Genomic DNA, 9,240 nt, shown 5'->3' on the forward strand with positions numbered 1-9,240 from the left:
TAGCCCTTAATTCCTTGTGACATCAAGAATTTACCAATCGCTGCCTTGAAGACATTTAGCATCCAGGCCTCCACTGCACTCTGCAGTAATGAATTCCACAGGCCCACCTCTCTCTGGCTGAAGAAATGTCTCCGCATTTCTGTTCTGAATTGTCCCCCTCTACTTGTACGGCTGTGCCCACGGGTCCCAGGCTCCAGGCCTAAAGGAAACAATTTCCTAGCGTCCACCCTTTCCAAGCCATGTATTATCTTGTAAGTTTCTATTAGATCTCCCCTTAATCTTCTAAACTCCAATGAATGCAATCGCAGGGTCCTCAGTCGTTCCTCGTATGTTAGACCTACCATTCCAGTGATCATCCGTGTGAATCTCCGCTGGACACGCTCCAGTGCCAGTATGTCCTTCCTGAGGTGTGGGGAACAAAACTGGACACAGTACTCCAGATGGGGCCTAACCAGAGCTTCATAAGGTCTCAGTAGCACATCACTGCTTTTATATTCCAACCCTCTTGAAATAAATGACGACATCGCATTCACTTTCTTAATCACGGACTCAACCTGCATGTTTACCTTTAGAGAATCCTCGACGAGCACTCCCAGATCCCTTTGTACTTTGGCTTTATGAATTTTCTCACCGTTTAGAAAGTAGTCCATGCTTATTTTCTTTTTTCCAAAATGCAAGACCTCGCATTTGCTCACATTGAATTTCATCAGCCATTTCCTGGACTACTGTCTCAAACTGTCTAGATTATTCTGCAGCCTCCCCACTTCCTCAGTACTTCCTGCCTGTCCACCTAACTTCGTATCATCGGCAAACTTCGCTAGAATGCCCCCAGTCCCTTCATCCAGATCATTAATATATAACGTGAACAGCTGCGGCCCCAACACTGAACCCTGCGGGTCTCCACTTGTCACCGGCTGCCATTCTGTAAAAGAACTTTTTATCCAAACTCTCTGCCTTCTGTCAGACAGCCAATCCTCACCTCGAACACCATGTTCTCTCACCTTATTCAGCAGTCTTCCGTGTGGCACCATATCAAAGGCCTTTTGGAAGTCTAGATAGATCACATCCACTGGGTTTCCCTGGTCTAATCTATTTGTCACCTCTTCAAAGAATTCTAACAGGTTTCTCAGGCACGACCACCACTTAATAAATCAACGTAGACTTGTTCTAATCCGACCCTGCTCTTCCAAGAATTTAGAAACCTCATCCTTAACGATGAATTCTAGAATTTTACCAACAACCGAGGTTAGGCTAATTGGCATTTAATTATCCATCTTTTGTCTTGATCCTTTCTTGAACAAGGGGTTTATAACAGCGATCTTCCAATCATCCGGGACTTTCCCTGACTCCAGCGACTTTTGAAAGATCTCAACCAATGCCTCTGCTATTTCCTCAGCCACCTCCCTCATAACTCTTGGATGGAGCCCATCGGGGCCAGGAGATTTATCAATATTAAGATCTTTTAGCTTTTCTAGCACTTTCTCTTTTGTCATGGCAACCATACTCAACTCAGCCCCCTGTCTCCCTTAAATTGTTAGGATATTACTCATGTCTTCCACTGTGAAGACTGATGCAAAGTACTTATTAAGTTCTCCAGCTATTTCCTTATCTTCCATCACTAGCGTTCCAGAATCGGTTTGAAGTGGCCCAGTGTCTACTTTTGCCTGAAGTTTGTTTCTTATGTATTGAAAGGAACGTTTATTATCATTTCTAACATTACTGGCTAGCGTACCTTCATATTTGATCCTCTCCTTCCTTTTTTCTCTCTTTATTATCCTCCGTTTGTTTTTGTAGCCTTCCCAATCTTCTGATTTCCCAGTGCTCTTGGCCAATGTATAGGATCTCTTTTTCTTTGGTACATTTCCTGACTTCCTTAGGCAGTCATGGCTGTCTCATCCCTCCCCGGATTATCTTTCTTTTTTTGGGGCTGATCCTCTGTACTGTGTCCTCAAATATACCCACAAACTCCTGCCCTTTTTGGTTTACTGTCGTCCCTGCTAGACTCTGCTTCCAGTCGATTTTCGTCAGTTCCTTTCTCATGCCCTCATAATTACATTTATTTAACTGTGACACCATTACATCCGATTTTTCCTTCTCTCTTTCAAACTGCAGACTGAACTATACCATATTATGATCACTGCTTCCTCAGTGTTCCTTAACTTTAAGATCTTTTATAAAGTCTGGTTCATTACATACCACTAGGTCCAGAATAGCCTGATCCCTTGTGGGCTCCATGACAAGCTTTCCAAAAAGCCAACCTGTAAGCATTCCACGAATTCCCTTTCTTTGGATCCACTGGCAACATTATTTACCCAGTCCACCTGCATATTGAAGCCCCCCATGATCACTGTGACCTTGCCTTTCTGACATGCCTTCTTTATTTCCCGGTACATGCTGCGCCTCTGGTCCTGACCACTGTTAGGAGGTTTGTACATAACTCCCATTATGGTTTTTTGCCTTTGTGGTTCCTGAATTCCACTCACACAGACTCCACATCATCTGACCCTATGTCATTCAGTGCCATAGATTTAATTTTGTTCTTAACTAACAAAGCAACCCCGCCCCCTCTGCCCACCTCCCTGTCTTTTCGATAAGTTTTAAATCCTTGAATGTTTAACAGCTAGTCCTGAACCCCCTGCAACCACGTCTCTGTGATGCCTACCACATCATAATCATTCACGATGATCAGTGCCGTTAGTTCATCTACTTTGTTACGAATGCTACGAGCATTCAAGTAAAGTGCCCTAATGCTAACTTTCTTATCGTTAGAGATATTGGAAGTCATACGATGTCCGAAGTTATCCTTTTTGCTGCATTCCTAGTCTGCCTCAAGCTTAAATCCACCTGCACACATGCTATCCTGCTGTTTAACTTTCCATTTAACTCCATACTCCCTGTCGCTTTCACTTTCCCTTCCCAAATCAGAAGTTTAAAGTCCTACTGACCACCCTATTATCCTCTTCGCCAGAACATTGGTACCAGATCGGTTCAGGCGGAGACCGTCCCAAAGGTACAGATCCCTCTGGTTCTAAAACTGATGCCAATGCCCCATGAAATGGAATCCCTCTTTCCCACACAAATCCCTTAGCCACGTGTTTACTTCCCTAATTTTCTTATCCCTATGCCAATTGGCATGGGCTCGGGCAGTAATCCGGAGATTATGACACTTGGGGACCAGTACTTCAAATTCCTTCCCAGTGCTTGATCATCCCCAAACAGGTCCTCCACTTTAGCTTTGCCTATGTTGTTAGTCCCAACATTGACCACAACAACTGGTTCCACCCCCTCCCGCTCCAACATCCTTTCAAGCCGGTCGGAGATGTCCCGCACCCGCAGATGACCCGCAGTTTGATTTTGCAAACTGGGCTTGGAGCTTTCCCAAAGTTTTTTTTCTAAAAATACACATGTTTTACATCCATTGCTTCTCTTTCATTTGTCTCCCAGCCTGTTTCTCAAACATAATTCCCATTTCATAAATCTATGTTCGTGTTGTCTATGACCATTACTTTCAGCCCCAATAATTTCTCCTAAACCATTTACTTACTATGTTCTATGTTCCATGTACTCTATCATTTTCCCACAGCAGACTTGGTTTTCCTTGTATTGTTAGAAAGTTCTTTGAAGACAGAACTGAAGTCGTTGCTTCATAGTTCTGCCACTTTCCCGTTCCCCATTCATCATTCTCTGGTTTCAAACTGTCAGGAAACTGCACTTGTTTTCTCAAGTTTCTCACATTGACATGATTTAACAAGTTATTATAGTTCATTCCTGTAACCCTTGTGAATATACCCTTTAGAAACTCCTCAATTCCTGCCTTAAACTGCTCAATAATTGACCTTCCACACCATTCTCTCACAGGAGCATAGACTCTTTGCCGACAGAAGTACAGCACGATCTATATTAGTCTCACTTTCCTACAGCAGGCCCATAGCCTGGAATGTTATGACACTTCCAACTGCTTATCCAAGTACTTTTTGACGATTGTGAGGTTTCCCGTGATAATTCCCCTCTCAGGATTTAATCCCAGAACCCAACACCCCCCAGGTGAAAAAAATGTTTAAATCCTCTCTGAACCTCAAACTTTTCGCTTAAAATGTGTGCTCCTTTGTTCTTGACCCTCGACTAAAAGGAACAGTTACTATCTATCCACCCTGTCCGCAGCGCTCATCATCTTATCCTTCTGAATCATGGACCCCTCAGCTTTCTGTGCTCGAAATTAAACAACCCGAGCTTATCCAGCCTCTCTCTATAGCTGATATGCTCCAAGCCAGGGAACATCCTGGTGAATCAGCTCTCCACCCCTCCAGTACAATCACATCCTTCCTGGAATGTGACTCCCAGAACTACACACAGTACTCCATTTTGGCTGAACCAAAGCCCTGTATTGCTCTTCTAACCTACACCCTGATTAGGAATCGCTACACCCAAGTTCCAATTCTTAATTAGTCCATTAACCTGTCCAGCCACATTCAAGGATGTGTGGAGAAGCACACTCAGAGGTTCCCAGTGTACTGCCATTCATTGAGTCCTCCTCTGCCTGGTTCCTTCTCCCAAAGTGCATCACCACATATTTATCAGGGTAACATTATATCTACCGTTCATCTGCCCATCTGACCATTCCATCTGCATCTTCCTGCAACTTAAGGCCTTCCTCCTCACTGCTAATCACCCAGCCAATCCGGAAACCCGGACCAACCAACCCAACCACCCTGTAGCTCAACATTTCAATTCCCCCTCCCACTCCACAAGGATATGCAAGTCTTTGGACTCCTCCATCGTCAGACCACAACAAAACGACGGTTGGAGGAAGAACGCCTCATCTTCCGGCTAGGAACCCTCCAATCACAAGGGATGAACTCGGATTCCACCAGTTTCCTCATTTCCCCTCCCCCCACCCTGTCTCAATCAAATCCATCAAATTCAGCACCGCCTTCCTAACCTGAGATCTTCTTCCCGACCTCTCCGCCCCCACCACAGTCTGACCTATCACCCTCACCTTGACCTCTTTCCACCTATCACATTTCCGACGCCCCTCCCCCAAGTCCCTCCTCCCTACCTTTTATCTTAGCCTGCTGGACAAACTTTCCTCATTCCTGAAGAAGGGCTTATGCCCGAAACGTCAATTATCCTGTTCCCTGGATGCTGCCTAACCTGCTGCGCTTTTCCAGCAACACATTTCCAGCCAATCTTTATGTCAAACATACACTTACTTATAACACCTCCCCCAATCTCCACCTAGCCCCCTCCACATTCACATCTATATATTTTTATGAATAACGCAAACAGTAAGGGACACAGCACTGATCCCTGTGGTACACCAGGGGACATTGGTCTCCAGTCACACAAACAGCCTTCTCTCACCACCCTCTGCCTCCTGCCACTAAGACAATTTTCGTTGTAACTTGTCAAGTTTTGCTTCACATTGTGAGATTTTGCTTTATTTTTCAGTTTCCCAGCTGGAAATTTGTCAAAGGGCTTCCTAAATAAAAAAAAGATCTCCTCAAACTAATTCAATCACACGCATTGGATGTGACTTCCTTCTGATAATGTCATGATTATTATCCCTGATCAAACCTTGCGACTCTGATTGGAGTTCGATTTTCTCTTTCCCTATTTTCTCCAGTAGTTTCCTTAACAGGATCTAATACGCGCTCGTCTATAATTACCTGGTCTATCTCTCCCACCCTTACTGTGAAGTGGAATCGTATTAGCAGTGCTCCAGTTCTCTGACACCTCCCCATGGTCAGATTCTAATTAAAATATTCATTCAGGGTCTTTCCTCCCTTGACCCCAATAGCCGCCTGTGATACAACTCATTCAGACATGAAGATTGGTCCAAATTTATACAGAACAAAACCTCAAATCCCTGCTTGTATTTTACATCCATCTGTTCAAGAGCTTACCCGTCCATCTTCTTGAATTCTGTACCTGCCTCGTCCTTCTCCCAAGTAAAATAGATGTGAAGGTCTCATGTAACAATCCATCAATGTTCCCCATATTGACACACAGATTGTCCCTTTGGTTTCTAAGGGAAACTAACTGTTTGCTGATTATTCTGTTCTATTTGTCCGTGTAGAATATCGTGGGATTCTTCCTGAACTCGCCGACTTGTACTTCTCCATGTTCCTCCGTTCTTCAGTCCCCTCTATGTTTCTAAGTTTCACTGCAATTACCTCTCATGTTTTGAAACTTGAGATCGCAGGCTGAGTTTCCACATCAGACAATCTTGCCATTTTAGGGATTAATCTTGATAATACCTTTTGAAGCTCCTCTGTACTCAGTATATTCTTTCTTAGATTGGGAATCCGAACGATACACAATACTCTAAATTTAGTCTCATGAACACTCGATGCAACTGGTGCACGACATCCTCTATATTCCAATTACATTCACATGAATATAAACCTAATTTTTACTTTCCCATTTGCATATATTCTTCCCAATACCTCTCGCTTTAACTTTTCTTATGAGTTTACTGTATGAGTTCTTTGAAAAAAAAGCTCATGAATATCCAACTATACGTTATACATTGGTTCTTCATTGCCTATGTTCACAAGAATGATCTTCCCCCAACCATTCCAAAATAATGATTGCCACTTCTGGTTTCCCTTTCATCGGTACATTCTCACTCTCCCCAGTTATGTTATTACCTTCTAAATATCGAGTAGCATGTTCTTTGTAATCGAGTGCAACAGATACCCGACTGCGGATGGCAAGATAACTGGTCTGTAGTTCACCATTCTCCAAATTCATCCTTCCTTAAACTGTTGGATAATATTTATAACCTTTGCCTTATCCACATTGGCTAAATGCCTTTCGGGAATGTGTCGGAAAATAAAGTGAAAATCCGCGATGCAATCAATATGTCTATTGCTGCTTCCTCTGAAATTCTTGTATGAAGTACATCTAGTCTGTCAGACTTATAAATACTCAATCCAGCTTTTTTTTCCAAAGTTAACCTCAACACTGATAAGAATGATCTTAGACTTTACTCACACAAGTCCCATGGTCACTTGGAATATCCGGAATAATGTCTGGCCATTCTTCCATGAAGATAGACTCAAAAAAACTGTTTCTTTTCTCTGCGATTTTTCTGTTCTCTGCAATAAATTATCCTGAACGCGCACCAACTGTTCCACATTTGACCTTGATTTTAGTTTTTTTTCATACATTGATAGACGCTTTTTAGCAGTCTCCATGTTTTTCTTTCGTTTGCAGGCTTTTTCTCTTTTTGATTTTCTTCTCAGTTTCTTGATCATCCTTCCCTGGGTCCTACAATTCTCTGAATCCACTGGGTTACTGCAACACTTGGCATTTTTCTAAGCTGCCTTCGTTCACTTAAAAGTTAGATGAAGGTGGGGTTGAAAGTGATAGTCAGAGAGCAGGGTGGGCCAGCTTGATAGGAAGGAAGGTGAACACATCGGAACGTTCAAAAGGGATGTGCTGTCTTGGAAGGTTGGAGTGGGATAAGGTGGGATTAGGGGAAATGGGGGGATCCACTGTGATCCCCTGTGGTTGGAGGGTTCCAAGGCAGAAGAGGAGGCTTTCTTCCACCAGGCTTCTGGTGGCTCGAGATTGGTGATGGAGCAGGCCCAGGACCCTCATGTCCTTGGCAGAGTGGGAAGGGGAGTTAAAGTGCTCAGCCACAAGGCGATGGAATTGTTCAGTGTGGCTGTCCCAGAGCTGTTCTCTGAAATGAATTACAAGTTGACCTCCTGCCTCGCCAATTTGGGAAGACCACATTGGAGTTAATGGATGCAGAATAAGAGGCGTTCTGTCTTGGCCCATAAGCTTCATTCCTGATGAAGGGCATATGCCTGAAACATCGATTTATCTGCTCTGAGTATGCTCCCTGACTGTGCTTTTCCAGCACCACACTCTTCGACTCTGACCTCCAGCATCTGTATTCCCCACTTTCTCCTCACACCTTCATGGTTTGCATGACTCAGATTTATAACGGTTACTTCAAATAAAACAAAAATTGTCATGTACTCAAACCGCACAAAAGAAAACCAATACATTGTGGTCACTGTTCCCAAAAGGTCCTTTCCAGCAAACGTTTCAATTAGCTCTTCTGATCACTCAACACCAATTCCTGATATAACCTGATCTCGAGCTCAGTGCTCGACATAATGTTCATGTAAACCATCTCACACTTGGTCTTGAGATCCATTTTTCTCAGCATTAGCATTCAATTGTGTTAACACACATGAGATATAATTTAAACAGCATATTATTACTGCAGTACCCACAAATGTTTTTATATCATTTCCTGTTTTATAACATGTCCAGCATTTGTACTGCAGCTTTCACTTTGATATATAAGTCCCATCAATGTTTGCTTCTCCTTGCTGTTTTTGCCATCCACCTTACTAGATTCTGTGCAATCTGAGCGACGTGGGCTCTGGGGAGATGAATGGTAGAGATCATCTCAACACATCATTTATGATCTACTCAAACTTTAATTTCTCCAAATCTCCCGTTATGCTGATGGAGTAGAGAAGGACAATGATCTTCCAACAATGCTCTGTATTCCCCCAGAGAGCTGAGACAGCTCTATCCTAGTTGGGAACTTTACAGTAGGCTGGTAAAGTGTTGCTGTTGCTGTACAGGGTCTTAGTGAGATCACATCTGGAGTCGTGTGTACAGATTTAATCGCTTCAATGAAGAAAGGATGTTGTTATATTGGAAGCAGCTCAGAGATGGTTCCCTCAACTGATTCCTGCAATAAAGGTGCAAGCTTATAACGAAAGGATGATCAGGTTGACCAAGTAGCCATTGGAGTTTACAAAAATAAAGGATGATCTTATTTCAACACAGATGACAGAAGGAGTCAACAAGTGAAGCGAATTACACAGATATTGGAGGAATCCATTCCGTTCTCCAGCCTGTTACACAGGAACAACAGAAGGATATTCAGGCCTTCGACCCTGTTACATCAAAACAGGACGAGGCTAGTCAGCCCCTGGAGCCTGATATACATTTACAGAAGGAGGCCAATCAGCCACACGAGACTATAACAGTAGGCTATGCTGCACCAGTTTCATGTTAAACAGCAACAGGATCAGTCCATTCAGCCTCCTCAAGTCTGTAACATCGGAACTGGAAGAGGTCACACGTGACTGGAGATGATGACACTGGGATAACCGGAGGCCATTCAGACTCACCGAGCCTATTGCAAGGGAATTCGATAAGGATAAAAACCATCTGAGACTTCTTTCATGAAAACGGAAGAGGTAA

Source organism: Chiloscyllium plagiosum, chromosome 21 (assembly GCF_004010195.1).
Source record: "Chiloscyllium plagiosum isolate BGI_BamShark_2017 chromosome 21, ASM401019v2, whole genome shotgun sequence".
In the NCBI taxonomy this organism is placed as follows: Eukaryota; Metazoa; Chordata; class Chondrichthyes; order Orectolobiformes; family Hemiscylliidae; genus Chiloscyllium; species Chiloscyllium plagiosum.